General features: G+C 41.8%; 1 long non-coding RNA gene across 1 annotated transcript; it reads left to right on the forward strand.

Annotated features, from left to right (window-relative positions):
* The first annotated feature begins 12184 nt into the window (after window positions 1-12184).
* Window positions 12185-16946, forward strand: LOC131922178 (uncharacterized). The gene is made up of 2 exons (XR_009382228.1): window positions 12185-12250; window positions 16703-16946. It is a non-coding gene; the product is annotated as an uncharacterized LOC131922178 (long non-coding RNA).
* The last annotated feature ends 2406 nt before the right edge of the window (window positions 16947-19352 follow it).

The following is a 19352-nucleotide window of genomic DNA, read 5'->3' on the forward strand; positions in this document are numbered from 1 at the left end:
TATAGAACAACTTGAGCTTATAAGTACAGATTTGAGATAATAAAAAAATACTTGGAAGCAGGTATGAATAAAGTACGCTGTGAACATAAAAGAAGCAATTCATTCTCTTGGTAGGAACGAGTTACATTACAACATTACAACAAAGCAGTCATTACCTTGTTAACACTACATTGTTATATCATCATCATCATTATTACTGAGGCAAGTTCTCAAGTGTAATCTAGTCAGGCCTAGAACTTGAGGTCCTCCTGCCTCAGCCTCTGAGTGCTGAGATTACAAGCATATACTCATACTCTGGCTAGTCACTTGGATGTTGATTAAATAAAGAACTTTTTCCCAACTTGAGAAAATTTGAGACAGTATTCAAATCAATGAGAAAAAAAATGTGAATAAATTAAAAGTGAGTGATGTCATCAAGAACAGGGAGTTGGAGAACCCACAAAGATAAATAGCTATAGAATCATAATGCTTAGTTTTAATTGCCAACTTGATACAACCTATAATCACACTGGAAGAGTCTCAATGAGGGATAATCTAAATTGGGTTGGTCTATGGATATGTCTGGGGGCCTTGTCCTAATAAAGTATTGATGGGGAAAGACCAGCCCCACTGTGGGTGGCAACATTCCCTAAGCATGGGTTCTTAGCAATATAAGAGTGGAAGAATCTATCTTAGCACAAGCAAGCAAACAAGTACAGTCATTCTTTCTGCTCTTCACTGTGGATATGATGTGACCAGCTTTCTCCTGCCACTGTGACTTTACCACTTTGGTGGTTATAACTCGGAAATGTCCTCTTAGTTACTTTTTGTCAGGGCCACTTTATCATAGCCAAAGGGGAAAAAAGAAACAAGAATAAGAATGACAGATACATAATTGCAGAGAGCTTTGAGTATTGTGATAAGGAATGCTGGCTTTACCTCTCCCTCTGATTCACTGGTACCCATACTTGTGCTAAACTGGCTATGGAAGAATCACTTGGAAAGCATGTTTAAAATATCCCAAATGTTCAGATGTGGATAATCTGGTTGAGGGATTTTAGCTCATTTTTGGTTTTGTTTTTTGAAACAAGGTCTCTCTGTGTAGCTCTTTGTGAATCTCATTATATAGACCTGTTCGCCTCTATATAGGTTATTATCCAAGGAGTATCTATCCACTCATGTATTCCCAGCCTATCTCATCCATCTTTAAATTTGAAGGAACGGAGATTAAGTCTCTGTCCTAAACTTATAATCAAGCATGAGAAATTGTTTTCTGACAACCTCATACCATGAAGACAAAAGGATTCTTTGGACCACCTTGCAGAACCAGAGCTGAAACAACGGTCAACCAGACAGCATTAGACTAAGACTACATAATTATATACACCTCTTTGCCCATGTCTCAATTTTATCCAAGGCTTCTATCTGTAGAAATAAGGTAGGAAACTTCAGATTTCAAAGACACAGAACTTAAGCTAATCATACACAGACAAGGCTTGGGGTAAAAGCAAGCATAGTCAGTAAAGTATTTACCAGGTAAGCATGGCTTGAGTTCAGATCCCCAGCAGCCCAATGTTGGCTGAGGTGGAGACAGCTGGCTCCCAGAGGATTACCTGCCAGCTATGCTAGTCAAAATGATGAGCTTCAAGTTTGGTAAGAGGCAGCGGTGGCGCACACCTTTAATCCCACCACTCAGGAGGCAGAGGCAGGCAGATCTCTGTGAGTTCAAGGGCAGCGTGGTCTACAGAGTGAGTTTCAGGACAAGCTCCAAAAGCTACAGAAAATCCCTGTCTCGAAAAAGAAACCCTAGGAGCTAGAGAGATGGCTTTGTGATTAAGAGTGCTTGTAGAGATTCATAACTGTCAAAGTTCTGAGATAAATTGGCTGTGAATACTGAGCCCTAAGTGTGACATCTTTATCAACAGCCCCTTGCAGACTACATGTAAGAGATGAAAGACTCAGTCAAATAAAACGTTAAATGTGAGAAAATTCCCACATAAACATCTAAGAACTCTGGGATACTATGAAATAATCAAACCTACAAATAATAGTTATAGGGGAAGGAGAATAAACCTAAGTCAAAGGCACAGAAAATATTTCTGTTTAAATCATACACAGCTGGCCATGGTGGCACACACTCTTAATTCCAGCACTTGGGAGGCAGAGGCAGATGGATTTCTGTGTTCAGGTCAACCTGTTCTACAAAGATAGTTATAGGACATCCAGAGCTACCCAGAGAAACCCCATCTTGAAAAGCAAAAAAAAAAAAAAAAAAAAAAATCATAGAAGAAAATTTCCCCAATCTAAAGAAGGAGGTCTCTATCAAGGTACAAGGGGGACATGGAACACCAAATAGACTGGACTCGAAAAGAAACTCCCCATGACATATAATAATCAAAACACTAAATATACAGAGCAAAGAAAGGATATTAACAGCTGCAAGGGGAAAAGACCAAGTCACATATAAAGAAAAGTAAACCTATAGAATAACACCTGATTTCTCAGTAGAAACTCTGAAAGCCTTGAGGACCTGGTCAGATATTCTACTAACTCTGAGAGACAACAGATACCAACATGCATTATCAGCAAATCACAACTGTCATGGGAAGAAAAACATTTTACAATAAGAACAAATTTAAACAATGTCTATCTACCAATCTGGGTCGGAAGGAAAACTTCAGTCTGAAGAGAAGATAAACTACACTCAAGAGAACACAAAGAAGAAATAAACCCAAAACAGTTAATCAAGGGGGCAGGAGGGAAATACCACAACAGCAAAATAGCATCCATGGTGTGGGAAGATACTTTGCATGCTACCAAAGAGAAAAGTAATCATCAGTGTCACACGGCTACAAACTGAGACCTACAACAGCAACCTGCCTGCAGCATATGCTGGTGCAGTAGTGGTACAATGCTATGGGAGTAGCCAACCACTTTTTGATTGCACTTAAGATCTACTCCATGACTCCTAATGACATACTACTATACCAGTCAGTCAGGGTACCGTTCACCCTTCATCAGAGAAGCCCGTTTTTGCAGTAGATGACAGTTCACACAGAGACAACTGAACAATGTGTAAAGAGTAAGACTTTGGAGCATTAAAACCCTAAATGGGATGGCTTTAGCAAACCCTTCCCTTCAAGGCTCAGGTATCTATGCAGAAGAGGAGGTAGAAAGATTGTAGGAGCCAGAGGTGGTGGGTGACTCCATGGAAACAGCATCATCAAGGCACAGAACTGATACATATAAGTGATCTATGATATCACATATCACAGAGACTGTGGCAGCATGCCCAAGACCTGCAAAATTCAAACCAGACAAAATTCCAGCACTAAGTAGAGCAGGGAGACACGAATCCCCATTTGAACCAAGAAGCTATATGCAATTGATATCTACTTGGAAAAGGAAGATCAGTTTACTCCAATAGAGTGTCATTGGGTACATGAACCATATTCCAGGGCAGACCTCATGCCCAGGAGTGGCTGACCAAACACAAAACAGATTCCATGTTTTTGTGTGCATTTTGTTTTGGTATTTTTTTTCTTATTGGTTTGTTTCATTTAGTTTGTTTTGCTTTTGATCTTCATTTTTTGTTTTGTTTTTGAGACACAAACACACAAAGTTAGGTGGGTAGGAGGTGGAGAGAATCTGAGAAGATTTGGAGGTGTGGGAAGAGTATGATCAAAATAAAGTGCATGGATAAGTTTAAATAAAAGAATATTGCTAAAAAAGATAAAGATGTGAAATTGGATGGGAAACATATTGGGAAAAATGGGGAAGGATGATTTGGAGGAGGAAATTGGGGCATATATGATTATATTTCATTGCATACATGTGTGACATTTCAAAGAATAAAATTTTTAAGAATGTTACAGATTCAGAGGCAACTTATCTTGGGCTATTTTTATTCCCCTTAAAAGTTATGCTTTGGCTATCTCTGTGTTTGAGTTAACATCCCCTTTACCTCCAGGTAAAGTCTTTAAAGTACATTCTCAGTAGACCACTAGATTCCACCTACGCAGATGCTAAGATTATCATCAGGCAGCATCTGAGACCAACAAGAGAGTTTTCTCCACTTCACTGTAACCCTCACCTGAGATCCTCGCCAGTGTGTTTGGTAAATGCCCTGGTTTATGATTTTCCTTGTTCTGAAACTAATGAAATTCTCCACCTAACTTCAAAATAAAAGAGCGAATCAGGATAGAGAGAATTGCTCTTTTAAGTACAAAATGCAATTAAGTTAATAAAAGTCAGAAAGCACTTGTGTGTAGGCCAATCAAATGATCTGAAATATTTTGTTAAATCCCAAAAAGTCTTGATATGACATGAAAAGTTCCATAAACAAGGCTTTAACTAGAGAGTAGAGTTAGTGTTGGTTCTCTTTGCCCCGTAGGATAAAGGGGCATAGCTGCCTCTGAGGAGGAATTCTGTTTGGTTTATTAGGGAAGAGAGCGGAGGAAAGGCTGATTGATGACGGAAGAAGGGACAAGGTCAGAGAAGGATGGGTTAGAATAGGAGATGGAGAAAAGTTGGGTCCCTCAGAATCCAGCTTTAATTCTGACATGACCTCTAACATCTCCTTAATTTCTTTAACATCTCTTTATTGACTTTTTGAGACATTTAAAAAATCTTTTCTATATAAATTAGCACTTTAATGTTTTTGATACTATTTCATTTGAATCAAAGTAGATTGCCCAGTGTGGCCTTTAGTTCTATTGTCTATAGCCTCTAGTTCATTACATCAAAAAGTGGGAAGGGAGGAAAACCAAATACTCCCATTTCTTCAAATACTTATAAATAAACTGAAGTACAATAATTAACAAGCACAAAATCATCTAAAGTACGTGTCTTAGTTAGGGTTTCTACTGTTGTGATAAAACACCATGACCAAAAGCAACTGGGGAGAGAGAGGTTATTTGGTTTACATATTTTGTCCTTTGAGGGAAACCAAGGCAGGAACTAAAAGCAGAAACTGAAGCAGAAGTTGGAAAGCAGTGTTGCATACTGGCTTGCTTCCCCTGGATCTTCCAGTTTGTTTCCGTACACACCCCAGAACTACCCCCGGGGTGTCACTGTCCCCAGTGGGTTGGGACATTCAACATCAATTATTAGTCAAGAAAATGTCCTACAGATTTTTCTTAATTAGGTTTCTGTTTCCCTCTAGCTTTGTGTTAAGTTGACAAAACCAACCAGCATAGTACCAAATGGTTGAGGGGAGGTTTCCCAGTATTCTCTGCTTACTTGATTTTTCTATTTATCACTTTAGTATCTTTTTTCTTTCCTGAAAAGTGAAACCTTTCATGTTTTGTGGTTTGGGTCAGATTTATGTGCTCATCATGGAAGTAGCTCCTTTGGGTCTTGGCCCAAGGTTGGTTTCTCCCACTCATCTTGAGCTTATCCTGCAGGCTTACATAAATATGAGGGGGCTTAAGACACGGGATGAGCAGTCCTGATGTGTGACCTCCTGTCTGAGCCAATTCTTCCTTCCAAGTCAAGAACTGGCTATATGGTCTTGGTCTTCTCTGAAAGGCTACTGCTTATCTGAGGGATGAAACACCACCCTTTTGGCCAATTTCTACATCTTTATGACCAATCATAATTTCTACATTAAAAGGACAATGGTTGCAATAGGCAGGAGAGAGAAGACAAAAAAAAAAAAAACAAAACTATGGAGCTAGATATTGGATGAGAGGCTCAAAAAACAGGCTCGATGTTAACAAATCAGGCTCTACACAGATGCTCTGAAACAAATAAGAAGACATCCAAATAAGAAGACACCCAACAACCAGCTCAGAATAAACCAGCAGACCATTAAACAAGCCCAAGGGGAAGTCCAAGTCCTAGGAAGAACTTATCTGCTGAAGGAAGCAATATGGATTGTTGGGCACTAAGGACCCATGTTGGCACCTGAAACTGATCTGGCTCTCTCCTCTGGTGAAAGTCCTGAGGCCAGCTTGTCAGAGCTGCCAGTGGCCAGAATTTCTCCTAAACACTCTACTAAGTAGAGGAAAAGGCAGTGACAACACCAAGGCATCTAGCTTCATAACGCCCTTCATTAGTTGGCTCAGCTGTTTTGCTTCTGTGTCACTGGTTGTTTATTTCTCACTAGTACTTGAGGACTTGACACTTGGTGGAGCACCATTACTAACTGTTGTCACTGTGAGCAACCCATCTGCAGAGTGAACTATGAACACCATGATGTTAAACATTCTTCTCTTGGCTTAGAACTGTTTCCCATTCACAAATACCAAGTGTCTGAAAATGTACGAAGCAATCGCTTCCAACCACCTAACACACTGCTATTATTCTGACCCCCCTAAGTAATAATCCCTTGAGACGTTACTGTAGAAGAATAAAAGAATAAATAATTTCTCTGAGATGAGCTTCTTTCCAGTTTGTACGGCTACTTTGAAGAACACACTTTTTTTTTAAGTGGTAGCAAGCAACTAATCATTTTTTTTGCCTGTTTTCCACATGCACATTCCAATTTTATTTGACAAATGTACTTCTGACTAATTTGAGCATCTGTGCACTGCTTTAATATTTGGCTCGGGAGACAATTTTTTGGTTAAAAATAAGAGTCATGTTTTGGTTTTAGAATATTTATTTTTCCTAAGATTCTGAGAGATGTGCACTGATTTAATGAAGAACCACATTAACATACGATACTGCCTGTTATCTCTTGACTCCTTGAAACACCTCACTATCTCCTTCAGTGTACTTTGTGAAACTAGGCAGAGCCGATGGAGCCAGTAAGTAGGATTTCTCACTCCTAGTTGGACTAATGGCAGACTCTAAATTAGAATGCAAACGTGGTGTTGTGTATAAAGAACCTGACCCATTTTAAGAATCCACATTGCCTGTGGCCTCTGACCCACAGGCCACAACCATTGGAGACAGCACTGTGGCTCTGGAATCTGAAGCCATGCTTCCATTAATCACAATTTTGTTCTTCCTGGCTTTCGTCTTTTAAGAAAATAACTGAATGACTGCCAGTCTCCTTTTCTGTTCCTCATATACTTTCTGCTGTGGAGAGAACATCCACAATGTGCGCTGTATAATTATCTTCTTCCTTGATGGATTCGCTAGACTTGTATGTTCAGGAAAAAGCCAAGTGTCCTCCAAAGAGCAGATGAAGAATGGTTTACAAGGAAGAAGAAAGAGCTTGACCCGAGGAAGGGAGTTGCCAGTTCCCTCCTCAGCATTGTGTCTCCTGCCAAGTCACCACTGCTAGGTTGCCCTGTGTTTTTCCATACTCAAGATTGAAAGGGAGTGGTGTTCTTTGTCCAGACAAACCAGGGAGAGGATAAAATAATAAAAGTAAATTTGTAAAGGAGCAACAGATGTGGTCTAATTCACTGTGACCTAGCTGCACTTCTAACAAAGAAGAAAAACCACCTACCCCTGCGTGTAAGAACAAGGCCCGGCAGGAATTCCTAATTGAAAGCCAGTTCCCAAGTAGACAGAATTACTTTATGCCAAACTGCAGAGAAAGTCAGCACAGGTTGGGCCGTGACCTCACCCATCGTTGGTATCTCTCCAGCTGGTACTAAGGCCTGAAAATGGTGGGCATGCTAATCCATCTCTTGTGCTAATCCACCTCTTGTGCTAATCCATCATCTCTTGTGCTACTCTACACCATCAAGTCCACCTGAACTCAAAGTTCTCAAGGCACTTTAGAAGAAATGCTGGGTTTGTAACGAAACTAAAATTTGATATCTGCTTTTAAAAAATGCTTTCATTTCAGTAAAATTCTGTGTACTTGTGAGTGAAGCAAAACTAGTTCAACTGCCCCAAGGAAGAAAAAGAAAAGAGATCAAAATTTCAGATCTTGTCTTGAAATGTTTGCTTGTCTCTGCAAGCCCCTGTAAGTCACATTCACAGCTCACTTCTTACTCCAGAGGGTGACACTGGCTCCCTGTCATGAAGACGATAACTGCAACTCGGAAATGTTGCATACTTTACTAGCTCAGGGGCAAATGACTTCAAGAAAGCAGATCCTAGATTAGGACCCACCTCAAAAAAAAAATGAACAAAAAAAATAATTATGTCTGTCCTTCATCTTTCTGACTCCCAAGTACTAACCTGTAGCTAGAGTTTTCCTGCCTGACCCACAGTCAGGACAAATTTCTCTCACCTGCCAGTCCCACAGCCGCTCAGACCCGACCAAGTAAACACAGAGACTTATATTGGTAACAAACTATATGGGCGTGGCAGGCTTCTTGCTAACTGTTCTTATATCTTAAATTAATCCATTTCTATAAATCTGTACCTTGCCACATGGCTTGTGGCTTACCGGCATCTTCACATGCTGTTTGTCATTGTGGCGGCTGGCAGTGTCCCTCTCTCAGCCTTCCACTTCCCAGCCTTATTCTCCTCCTTGTCCCGCCTATACTTCCTGCCTGGCCACTGGCCAATCAGTGATTTATTTATTCACCAATCAGCAACACACTTGACATACAGACCATCCCACAGCACTAACCCCTGAGCTGGAAGTAGCCTGGGTACTACCAAGACCCAGAAGCACTGGACAATGCCTGGGTCACAGGTTGCAAAGAAATCGAATGTAGCAAGTCTGCAGTGTGGCCTAGGAAATAGTGCTTTCCAGAGATCTCAATGTCTTTCTGGAGTCACACTTGCGAACCATGCACATACTCGTAGAAACCTCTCTTCCTTTCATCAAGTAACTAGTTGACTATGGAAAGTCTTAGCTGATTTCTTAAATGAACATATAATGCATCTGTCACTCTATTGCACCTACGAATCTTTGTCTTTCTTTGAACCATGAAATACAACTTTAAAATATTCAAAATTCCAGTGCTCTTTTAGGAATTGTCCCTGGTATAGGAATTAAATTTAGAGAATGGGAGCATATTCTTGGGACTAATTTATCACACACAATTGTCTTGTTGCAAAGCTCTGCCTTTCCAGAGGTCCGTGGTTATCTTATCAATGATTAGGGAACCCGGTCCTTCTGATGCTCAGGATAGACCATTATCAAAGACTTTTGGGCTTGCTGCACCATCAGAGCTCTACTCTAGATGTGAGTTATGCACATGTTTAAACATGTTCCCTAAAATACCTATTCTCTGCGGCAACTTCAGCTCTTTGCTAAGGACTCTGGTGGACACTTCCTGGGACTGAGATGGTGCTTCCTGTATCACTCTCTTCTCTGGATAGATGAGGTTCTCTATGTTCTATATCAAAGTCTCAAAAATTAGTATCTCCTCATTCCCTTCTTTGCTGAAGGAGTGTACAGCTGGATGAAAAGTTTGGTTCAAGGCCGGGCGGTGGTGGCGCACGCCTTTAATCCCAGCACTCGGGAGGCAGAGGCAGGCGGATCTTTGTGAGTTCGAGGCCAGCCTGGACTACCAAGTGAGTTCCAGGAAAGGCGCAAAGCTACACAGAGAAACCCTGCCTCGAAAAACCAAAAAAAAAAAAAAAAAAAAAAAAAAAAAAAAAAAAAAGAAAAGTTTGGTTCAGCAGGTGACAGCCAGAAGGCTCAATCCAGTGTGGTACCTGTTTTATTAAATATAGTTTTAATGGAACTCAAGCATGCCATGCCCACTCACAGACTTGCTTCTGATAGCTTTCACACACAGTAGCAAAGTTAAGTAGCCAGAGGGATGGTTTCCTGTAGATGTAACCAACCGTCTTATTAAATAAGAAACACAGAACCAATGCAAAGAAGAAAGCCAAGAGATCAGAGCTAAGAGCCTTACCCGCCTGCTGCAGCTAGCCTCTTAAGCCAAGAGACCTCTCCGAAAGAGAGCTGCTTCCTGTCTGTTTGTCTTTATATAGACTTTCTGTTCTGCCTTCTCATTGGTTGTAAACCCAACCACATGACTGCCTCGTCACTGTCTGTTGTACAGCCCTCCAGGTCTTCTATGGTATTGAGATTAAAGGCGTGTGTCTCCAATGCTGGCTGTATCCTTGAACACACAGAGATCTACCTAGCTCTGCCTACCAAGTGCTGGGATTAAAGGCATGCGCCACGAACGCCCAGCTCTGCTATGGCTTGCTGTTAGCTCTGACCCCCAGGCAACTTTATTTATTAACATACAAATAAAATCACATTTCAGTACAAATAAAATATCACCATAGTTTCCATCTACCCCACAAAGCCAGAAGTTACGTCCTATTTGGCTTGCTATGGTTCAAATGTGGTTTGACAACAAGATTCATATGTTGGGAGCTCGGTGCCTAGTGCAGTAGTGTTGGGAGGTGATAAACCCTAGGCAATGGAGCTGCATGAGAGGTCATTCAGTCATAGGAGCGTTTCTCACAGAAAGAATAGGGTCCATACTCACAGAATCTGGTTCTCTTGAAAACAAGATAGTTATTCCTGAATCTAAAACACTGCCTAGCTGGTGAAATAATTCCATCTCCACACATACCCCTGCCTTAATGCCATTTACCATTAGGTCCTTGCCAATGGGGTTTCAAAATTGTGACCTTTTTTCTTCAAAAGTAGCCTAAGTCAGTGTCTTAGTCAGGGTTTCTATTACAATGAAACATCATGACCAAAAAGCAAGTTGGGGAGAAACGGGTTTATTTGGATTATACTTCCACATGTAGTCCATCATTGAAGAAGTCAGGACAGGAACTCAAACAGGGCTGGAACCTGGAGATAGGAGCTGATGTAGAGGCCATGGAGGGGTGCTGCTTACTGGCTTGCTCAGCCTGTTTTCTTATACAACCAAGGACCACCAGCCCAGGGATGGCTGCGCCCTTCCCCATTGATCACTAATTGAGAAAATGCCTTACAGCTAGATCTCATGGAGGCCTTTCCTCAACGGAGGCTCCCTCCTCTCTGATGATTCTAGCTTGTGTCAAGATGATACACAAAACTAGCCAGCATAGTCAGGTATTTTGTTATAGCACACAAGATTCAGGAATGCACAACTCTTTACAGAAAATGTTTGTCAACCTTTGGATGAAAAGATAAGAATTTATTTTTCTGCTACTAAAAAAGCATCACATATACTTCTACGATTACCCCAAATTTAATATGCTGTGAGAATTTTCCAGTTCGCTTGCTTTTATTTATTTTGATCTTCTGCTTTAGATAACAATATACAAATTTTTGGGAGATTCTGCTGATTATTAGAGAAGCAGAATTAAGGCTTAAAAATGATGGATGAGTCTGTCAATAGAAGCCAGACTTGCACAATGACAACTCAAGTTGATGTGCCATCTGGGGGGGGGGAGTTTTACAAAGCCCCACCCACCGGATGAAAAGCTATGGACAATCCATGACTGCTTAGGAAGGGAGAGTTCATTCTCTCCAGGGACAAGACCCCTGGTTGTCCAGTCCCAAGTTGTCAGTCCTAAATACACATAAATACAAGTAACAGTGTGTGTGTGTGTGTGTGTGTGTGTGTGTGTGTGTGTGTCTGTGTGTGTGCCTGTGTCTCTCTGTGTGTATGTGTTTATGTCTATGTGTGTTTATGTGTGGGGGTTTATGTCTATGTGTGTCTGTGTGTTTCTGTGAATGTGTATGTGTGTCTCTGTTTGTGTTTGTCTGTGTTTATATCTGTGTGCCTGTGTGTGTGTGTGAGTATATGTGTATGTGTCTGTGTGTGTGTGTCTATGAATGTGTGTGTGTGTGTGTATGTGTGTAAAACAATAATAATTATACAAGAAGAGGTCATGACTGGTAGAGAAAGCAAGAAGGAAGAAGGATGTTGGTGAGGTAGAAATTATGCAAATAAAGTGTACCCCTATTTGAAATATGCTCAATAACAAAGTGAAAATGTCATCATTTAATATACAAGTCACCTCCTTACGTGTGTGAAAGAAGAGTGGTGTGGAGATGATTTGACTATGTCAGCTGGTATAATTTCTGTATAATTCATAATTCTTCAATGTTCTCCCATCTTCTAAGATGAACCTCAATTGCATCAGTCTGAAATTTGCATTGTTGATAACAAAAGGAAACAACTTGTTTTCTTAATGTTCACCAAGACACGCTGCTCACTGCTGACAATGAATGACACACATCTAGAAATTACACATAGATACTACTAATCCAGGAATACAGAATTTTAGAAAAAAAATCACTAGCAATTTTTTGATGAAAATGAGAATTTGTGTGGCCTTGTTTACTAATGAGAAAAATCTTGTTATTCTTTTCAGGTGCCGTAAAAATGAGTAAGGAAACTCTACAGATTTAGTGTTTAGCAACTGCAGAAGAGCAGGCTTGTGCCTCGTCCTTAGGTGTCGGACTGGCAACTCACTAATCTTTAAAGAACCAACACGCCCTCTTGTGGTAAGTTACAGTTACTGTCTGTAGGGATCCATTTTATATGACTCGTTTTACAAGACACCAATTTATCTTACATCTCCTCTGTGATGGTTTCATATGGAACAGGAGTTAATAAAGTCTGATGGAACTTTCTGGATCAACTTCTAAAATTACCCTGGACAATAATGAAATTTGATTAAGGCTGTTTTACAGCCACCCTGAATTTCTAAGAACAGCATAAAATCTAACATCCGTTTTTTCAGTCTCTAGGACCATGCTTTAATAAATAAAGTATATATTACTTTCTTCCATACTGGGAGTTATTTAAAAAGCTTGTACTAGCTCTGCTTTCCAACATGAGGAGATAAATTCACATAGAAGCATAAATAATTTTGTTCTGGGGCAGAGGAAAATTCTCTAAGTTAAAAAAGGGGGCTTTGTGAGAGTGAAACCTGCTCCCCAGTTTCTGGCCACCTCTTTTCAGAGGAGCTTTGGGTACCTGCTTTGGACAGCTGACCGTGTGAACACACTGGACATTGGCTATTACACAGCACAAGAGTCAGTCTGTCCCCTCACGTACATCTCGGCACTCGGAATCTACACCACAGTGGTGGTGCTCTGAACACGGCACAGGTCGCTTCTCTTTTGTGAACTTCTGTCCCTGCTCTGTGTTCCTACCATCCTCTCTTTCCGTAGTATCTTCCACAATATGCTTCCTTGCTTGCTTTCTTCTTTCTTTCCTCTGAGTTTTTACCTGTAAGCGCCACCACTTAGTAGTGCTGTGGCTCAGAAAATAGTACCCTAAGTTCCTTGAGTACTTTGCACTGGAAGCAATTTCCAGTTCTCCCTTGCCCATCTCCGAGGTGAATCACAGAAGCGGCAGTCCCTCTCTCTGGGGCGATCAGAAGCAGGCTCCTCCCCTTCAGTAGGCCTGGCCCCCATAAAGGACACTCTACCCCTGCCCTGTCCCCATGATCTTATTCTATCGAATGGAGGGAAGGCATGCCCCCAAAAGGAGCCAGGAAGAACCTGGACAGGCCATGCGGGTTTCCTCCCTCTGTCTACATGTCATCTGTAGGATCATTTTGTCCCGTCTCCTTTCTAAGTAAAACTTCACTCTTGAACAGACTCAAGCACAAAAAGCCTTCCTAGGGGCTGGAAAGATCTCTCAGTCAGTAAACTGTCTACTAGGCAAGCTCTGAAGACCTCATTCAAATCCCCACTGTCTACACAGAAATCCACCTATGGAGCCGGGGAGACGCTGAGTCAGTAACGTGTTTGGCAAGTCTGAGGACTTGAGCTCAGACCCTAGGCACCCTAACAAAAGCTAGTCACAGTGTTGCACAACCATAACTCTAGCATTGGAGGTTAGAGAAGACAAACAGAGCCTTGGGGCTTGCTGTCCGGGCTAGCCTAGCTGAATCAGTGACTTCCAGATTCAGTGAGAGACTATCTCAAAAATAAGATGAAAAGTGATAAAGGAAGACACTTGTCATGGACCTCTGGCCTCCACGCATGTATGCATGGGTGAGCGTACCTGCATACACACATGCACACACATCCACACACTATACACATACAAAGAAAGTCAGGGATGCGACACATATTTGTAATCCCTGCACTGGATTAAACAGGAGAAAACAGAAGGATCCCTCGGGCTCTCTGGCCAACCAGCCTAGCTGAATCACTGAGTCCCATGTCCCAGTGAGAGAACACATCTGGAAGAATAAGGTGACCAGCTCCTGAGGAAGGACACCCAGTACCTCCATACACAGCTGCAATCTGCACACAAACACATACAAAATGCATGTTCTACACACAATGTCTTCTTGAGTCTTTGGATTCTCATTCCTGAAGCCTTCTGTGGCATGTAAAACTGTTCACATATATTTTTATGTTTTACCCTTGTTAACCTGTCTTTGGTTATAGGATTATTGGCTCTTAAGCTTATGATAAGTGATGATGTTATCATGCCTTTCTGCCCTTACACCAGCCTACGTTCAATTTCTTGTACAATTTACTGTGTCTCAGATTTAATTCTTCATCAATAAACAATTGATATTAATAACAACAACCACTTATAACTGTTATGAGGATTAAGTACAATAACAAAGCTAAGTATCTAGTATGAGATAGAACAGGCAAATAAAGTTTAATAGGTAAAAATCAGTATTATTTCTGGATTGTGTAAATATATTCTAGCACTTTATTCTCTCAATAGTCCTCTTATCCTTTTTCATTTTTCTGATATGCTTTTAGGTCTGCTTACTGATTTAGTGTGCTTGTTTCGCTTGCTGTGTGGCAATGGGAATGGGAGATTGTAGTGTATAGATTCTTGTTTCAGAACCTTTTTTAAGATTGATTTTTTTTAACTGCTTGTATATTAAATAGTTAAACATATAGAGATCAGGCAGAGAGAAAGTAGAGGGAGAGTATGGGGGAAGACTATTGGAACTGGAGGGCATTGGGGTGATGAAGAGACCCAGAGCAGTAGAACCTCCCAGCATTCTATGAGGGTGACCCTAGTAAGGACTCCTAGAGACGGAGAATTCAGAGCCTGAACCCACCATCCTCTGCAATCAGGCAAGGCTTCCAGTGGTGGGACTGGGACACCAACCCAACCACAAAATCTTTGATCTACAACCTACCCTGCCTGCAGGATGTGCTGGGGCAATGGTGGCTCAGAACCTGTGGGAGTGGCCAACCAGTGACTGGTCTAATTTGAGGTCACACCATGAGAGGGAGCCCATGCCCTACACTGCCTGGATGGCCAGGAACTAGAGACTGGATAGTCCAGAGACCAAGGGTAGAACCAAATATGACTGGCCAAAAAAAAAAAAAAAAAAAAAAAAAAAAAATGTCAATGAAATGATTCCTAATGATATTCTGCTATACTCATAGATTGGTGCTTAGCCCAGTCATCATCAGAGAGGCTTCACCCAGCTACTTATGGGAGCAGATGCAGAGACCCACAGCCAAACATCAGACAGTGCTAGGGCACCCCGAGGAAGAGGGGGAAGGACTGTCGGAGCCAGGGGGGTCAGCACACCAGGAAAATACGGTCCACAGAGTCAACTAAGCAGGGCTCACAGGGGCTCTGGGAGACTGAAATGACAAACCCAAACCCTGTATGGGTCTGAGCTGGGTCCTCTGCATATATATTGTGGTAGTTCTGCTTGGGTTTTTTGTGGGACTCCTAACAGTGCAAGTGGGGGTGTCTCTGACTCTTTTGCCTGTACTTAGAACTCTTTTCCTCTTACCAGGTTGCCTTGCCCAGCCTTGATATGAAGGTTTGTGCCTAGTCTTACTGCACCTTGTCAGGTCACATTTGGTTGACAACCCTGGGAGACCTACTCTTTTCTGAGGGAAGAGTGGATCTGGAACAGAAAGGAGATATGGTGGGAACTCAGAGGAGTGGGGTGAGGGGAGGCTGTGGTCAGGATGTACTGTAGCAGAGAAGAATTTTTTAAAAGATTTATTTTTAACTATTTGTATGTGTATCTGTGTCAGTGAGGGTAGAAGTATAGGAACGAAGTGACCAGAAGAAGGCATTGTATCCCCTTGAACTGGAGTTCATTGTGAGTCACATGATGTGGGTACTTCAAGAACAGCAAGTTTACTTAACTACCATCTCTGCAGCTCTTTTTCAGACTTTTAAGTGTGAACTTGAGTGAGTACTATTTCTTACACAGGCCAACTGTGTTGTACAGCCAATACCTAGAAATGTAAATAGTCGGGTACTTCAGGCTACTCAGGTCTGACTCTTTGGATACCTTTCATTAGAGCTGAAAGGACTTTTGTGTTTTAAAAGTAGGAAGGAGCAACACATGTAAAATTTGCTGGTTGCTTTTATAGTGTTTAGAAATTCTTTTTCTATTTGACTATAAATTCCCAGTGCAAGTTGGTTTTAGGAGAAAAAGCTCTCCCAGCATCTCTGTTGAATCTTTCATTTTTTATTTTCATTTATTTTGTTTAGTAATGCTAGCCCCACAGTCTTGCCTAGGCTAACTGAGAGCACCCTGTACCAGGGAGCTGCTTCTGCAGCCCTGTCTGCTCAAGCGTGAAGAGTAAACATTGGCATGACATCACAGGACAGAAGACATTCTGCACCTCCTAGAGTGTTTCCGGGTCCACAGCTTCCTCCAGCACTGGTGACTTTCTAGGCCAGCTTATTTTAGAGCTTATTTTAGAGTCCTGGTTGTTTGTTTCCTTAGCAATGCTGTGACGTCACGCCCACGGCTGTGCACTAGGACTTCCAGCTAAACACGCTTCTTCATTTTCCTCGTACAATTTGTATTTGGAGATGTTCAATCTCCTTACTAAAGACAATCCAAAATAACCCAAAATAGGAGGCCGGTGGCGGGGAGAGATGTGGGGAAAGAAACAGGGGTGCTTTTAAATAGGTAATTGAAAATAATACTCAACAGATTTTTAATCGTGTCCTTCCTAGTACTCACAATGTTCCCTGTTTCCTAGGAATGAAAATTCAGAACAGCAGGTATGATCACCATGGTAACCTGAAGAGCACTGGCACATTGAAAATGGAACCAAAGTGAATACATTTACCAGCTGTTTTCCTCAGGTGCTAATTTCCTCCACCAGATCTTCTACCTATCACACGAAGAGCCTTTTTTGTTAACTTTTCAAAATCATTCCGGTTGTCGTGAGACCAAGAGTTCAACCCGAGAAGATTAAAAATAAAAACAAACAAAGCATTGCACACTGGCAAGCTCCTCTCGTTTGTTTGCTTTTGGAAATCACCATGGGCTTTTTTGTCTTTTTTTTTTAACACAACTTAAAAAAAAAAGAAAAGAAACATGGCCCTGTGTTATTTAGACTTCAGTGGATAATAAATAGTACAGATATCTGTTTGTGGACACACACTTCTAAATTATGTTTTAAGATCAGGAACACACTGTCTGGGCCGCATTGCTCACTGTCACTCACTGTAGGTGGGAATGTCATAGGAAATTAGCACTCTGTAGGAAAAACTTTCCTACCCACAAACTACCTTCTCACTCCGCAGATAAGATCAAACACTACGAATTTACATGTTTCTAAATTCAGCCACATAAAGTTCAATGTCACGCAGCTGTTTGGCATCAAAGCAGAACTGTCTGCTGCGTGTGTGTCTGTTCTCAAACACCAGGCAGTTACTTTAGTGGACTTTTTCCTCTCTTTCCGTCCCCTCTGCCTCCCCGAACCACAGCGAAGGACCTGGACGTTCGATCTGACCTTCAGTCATGCTCTTGGTTAACGGAAGGTCATTCTGCTTCTCTGAAGTGCCTGCTCCTGCTTTTTTGGTAGTGGTGGTGACACAAGTCTCTGGGCCGTGGCAGATGTCTTACAAACTGTAAAGTCCTGAAGGCAGACTGCCTTCCAAGTAATGCACAGCTAGTGAGACAGCCTGCTTCATTCACTGCCTCGTGTCTAAAACAGCAGGAGCTCACGACTCAGGAGGTGACCGTTCTCGGACTGTACCTCTGGGAAACTCAGGAGAAGGGTTGAAAACTCTACAGTATTAGAAAGGGACTGGTCACGAGCTGTCTACAGATACTAAAATCAGAATATGATCAAGTTTCTTATATAAAATGGATGGCTTGGTATTTGATTATAATCTATGCACATCTACCCCTCATAAGTCAACTCTATGTTATGATACCTAACACAATAATTTTTTTGTGCGTGCGTGCGTGCGTGCGTGCGTGCGTGCGTGTGTGTGTGTGTGTTGAGATACGAGCTCCCTATGTAGCCCAGGCTGGCTTTGAACTCCCATCTTTCTGCTCAGCTTTACACACATTGATATGTGTGCACCACTGGGCCCAACTTTAGCACCTAAAATAACATATATCCTAAGTAAACAGTTGTTATAATGCATTGTTTACAGAATGCTTCAAAAAAAGTCTATATACATTCAGAATCTTTGACCCATAGGTGGAGGAATCCATAGATTCAGGGCTCACGGGTGAGAAAGGACAACTATAATTTCTTACCAACCAGATCCTCAGACTGAGCAGAAAACTCTCTAGACAAAGAAGTAGATGAGAAATACCTGTTATTTCTGTAGTTTAAATAACAAGATAGATGCTGTTCATAATATTCTAAATACATTTGCATTGTGTTGTACCCTAAAAGTCAGAGGTCAACAAAGTACATACTTCATTACTGAAAAGGAATCAACTAGTGATTAATGAAGACATACAGGTATTCCGGGCACGTCTACAGGAAAAATACTTATTCTCCAATGAGGAGTCTGATAGTCTTTAAAGGGTGAGCCTCCTGGGAAGCTCTTTTCTCTGAAGTCTCTTCACTCCCTGCCTCCCAGATGCCTACACCCCTCTCAGTGGAAGTGGAGTGGGAGTTGGGATGGCCGTTTTCCTAGGCAACTCAATGTCTGTCATCCTTGGGTTCTCCCTTAGGAAAAGAAGCCTAAACATTTCCGAGTCTTCTAATTGAGGTATTTGGAGTAAAGGTGATCTTCCCGGGAACATGACAGGGTAACACATTCCTCCATGGAATCTGATGACGAAGAGAATCAGAAAAAGAAAATACGGACTCTATTTCAGAAAGAGAGGGGAGGCTGGAGAGAAGGCTCAGCAGTTAAGAATGTTTGCTGTTCTTGCACAGGACTCGAACTCGGTTCCCAGAACTCCAACTGGGCCACTCACAATCACCTGTAATTCGTACTCTAGAGGATTCAACGTTTTCTTCTGGCCTCTGCACGCACCTGCACACACACTGAAAACGGGAGAGAGGGAGAGTTTGGAAACCCACTAACGGAGTGAAAGTATAGCTAAAAAGCTTAGAACGATGAGTGACAGGACCTGAAGAAGAAGGCCAAAGCCAGCAGGCAGCTGAAGGCAGGGTGTGGTCGTTTGAAAGAGAGGTCTCCCATAATCCTGGGCATTTGAAAACTTCCTCCCTACCTGGAGGCTGTTTGGGGAGGATTAGGAGTGTGGCCTCGCTGGAGGAAGTCTGTTGCTGGCAGCAGGCTTTGGGGTGTCAAAAACCCCCAGGTCATTTCCAGTCAGCCCTCTCTGCTTCCTGTTCTGTGGCTGAAGGTCTGACTTCATCTGGAACTGTCGGCTCTTGTTCCAGCTGCCTGCCCCTTCTACCTCTGCTCTGC

Source organism: Peromyscus eremicus, chromosome 12 (assembly GCF_949786415.1).
Source record: "Peromyscus eremicus chromosome 12, PerEre_H2_v1, whole genome shotgun sequence".
Classification (NCBI taxonomy): Eukaryota; Metazoa; Chordata; class Mammalia; order Rodentia; family Cricetidae; genus Peromyscus; species Peromyscus eremicus.